Source organism: Armigeres subalbatus, chromosome 1 (assembly GCF_024139115.2).
Source record: "Armigeres subalbatus isolate Guangzhou_Male chromosome 1, GZ_Asu_2, whole genome shotgun sequence".
Lineage (NCBI taxonomy): Eukaryota > Metazoa > Arthropoda > Insecta > Diptera > Culicidae > Armigeres > Armigeres subalbatus.
In genome coordinates this window covers 65,884,784-65,886,907 of record NC_085139.1, presented here as the reverse complement: position 1 = coordinate 65,886,907, position 2,124 = coordinate 65,884,784, and the positions used below count along the sequence as shown (strand labels likewise).

General features: G+C 35.9%; 1 long non-coding RNA gene across 3 annotated transcripts; it reads left to right on the top strand.

The window, feature by feature from the left end:
• Positions 1-618: 618 nt before the first annotated feature.
• LOC134209093 (uncharacterized) lies at positions 619-1,897 on the top strand. Of its 3 annotated transcripts, none has more exons than XR_009978725.1 (4): positions 619-735; positions 829-967; positions 1,051-1,264; positions 1,553-1,897. It is a non-coding gene; the product is annotated as an uncharacterized LOC134209093 (long non-coding RNA). The 3 variants fall into 3 exon arrangements; XR_009978724.1 differs by having other exon boundaries at positions 1,516-1,897; XR_009978720.1 differs by having other exon boundaries at positions 1,051-1,897.
• The last annotated feature ends 227 nt before the right edge of the window (positions 1,898-2,124 follow it).

The following is a 2,124-nucleotide window of genomic DNA, read 5'->3' as shown; positions in this document are numbered from 1 at the left end:
CGATATAGAACCACACATAAATTAAATCATTGCTAATTCGAGACCACACATAAAGTTTATTTGGATATATATTTTATTAGTAGTTCGCATGGAGAATGGTTATGTGTGCGCTGATATACATCATAAGTTAAATCTATGAATTTTTGCCAATAAATATGTGTGGATTTTTAGTAGTGTATAGTATAGATAGTGGAATATATAGATGAGCGAAGATAAATCCTCTGTCTCCAAACGAACTGTCAAACGTGTCTCCAAACGAGCATGACGTCACGATTACAATGGAAACGTTAAGGGCTGTGACGTCATATGCGCGTGTGCACGGGCAAAAAAATCAACTCAGCCATGCTTTCGCTCATCTATAGATTCTACTATCTATAGTGTATAGTATATGGAAAATAATCAGTTAGATTAGAAAAGCATTAACTGAGAGTATCAAAATTACCTTGAAAAATTCATCCTCCGGATGTTGAATCACCGGGAGCCGGATGACTATAAACAAATGAGCACCGCACAAGTTCTCCAGATTTGGCACCTGTTTACTCTTTTAATGAGTTGAACTATATATTTAACTTCATAATGGGTACTTTTTCACCCATTAGAGAGTACTTTGGTGGTACAGTGTAGATCGCATCTAAGTGCATAAGTGCATAATCAAAACAAGTATTTTTATTTACGCCCAGAGACAGATTTATTAATAATTTGTTGTCTAAATTTCGATTAAGTGCATTATGATACGTAAGTAGTTCTAAAGAAAATAAATGGGCTATTCAAAATAGATTATATATTTACCTACGCTCGAATTTATATTTCTTGTTTTCCTATACATAGTTTGATTCTTCCTATGATCATCAACAAGAATTCCATCAAGGAGTCCAGATCCGTAATATTTCAGAACTAGGATTATAGAACCAAAAAAATATAGTGCTCCGGGATTTCACTCAACTCCGGGATTCATTCGGATTGATCGGTGAGTATTTTTTCCGGAAGTAATACGCGCAAGACTCTGGATTTATTTTAAAGCATGACTGTATTTTTTTATTTGTATTGCAGTTGGATTTTCCGTTCAAATCTCCATCCGATGCGAATTACTTTCGGAGTCATCAAGTGAACGGAAGTGATCCTGGTATGGAGCCGTAATTATATTTGCGTTGGATTGAATGATCAACGGCACCGGGCGGAAACGGATCGCTTGATGATGTTGCTACCTGAAGAATAAAATTCCGCACCGAAGTCAAAGTTGCCATCGTTAAGGCGTCAATTGATGGTTCGTTGATATTCGTGGCCTCAAGAGTGTAGCCGATTCACTATGGACAAAAGATACTTTAGTTACCAGATAAAGATTGTCGCTGTCGTCGCTGTCCGGAACTTTTGCTGGCTAAATGTCTAAGAAGAAAAATCCATACGTTTTTATAGCTTGGTACCCAACATGCTACGGACAGCAGAATAAAGGGAACCGAAGCGGCAATCTTTATCTGGTAACCAAAATATCTTTTCTATGGACCAATTTTGTTATAGCCGCAAGGCCTTGGCGGCATTTGTGTGTTGGAAGCAGGAACTGACAAGTGACGTTGGAAAGCAAAACAGTAACCTTGTTGGCAGCTATATGAACTAATTGTTGAGTGCTACCGGGCCGTCGATTTTTTAGTGCTTAAGAAGTCTGAGATCTTTAAGATCTAACGTTAACGATTGTAGATTCAATATGTTTTCTATGCAATGTAGTGAGAATATAAATTGGTATTTATGACCATATATGGCATATAAGATAGTTAAGGAATAGCGCCAGTGGGCGAATTAATGATGATCCCAGTCTAACCAATGACATTAAACTATAACTGAAATGTAAATCATAAATTATTATATTGTTGTAATAAAAACAAATAAAATATGTCCAATTAAAGCCCCTTTTTTCAAAACAAAATAAATACGTAAGATTATCTTAATTTGGATTGTAAAGATTCTCCCGATAAAATTAGTAAAAAATCACCCAAATATGGGTGAAATTTACCATTATATTTTCCTTGTAAAAGTAAATCAAGCAGCAACCAACCAACCCATCATCCAAATAACTAACCAATCAATCAACTTGTTTATTGGCTGGTTGCTTGATTGGTTGATCGGTAGCTT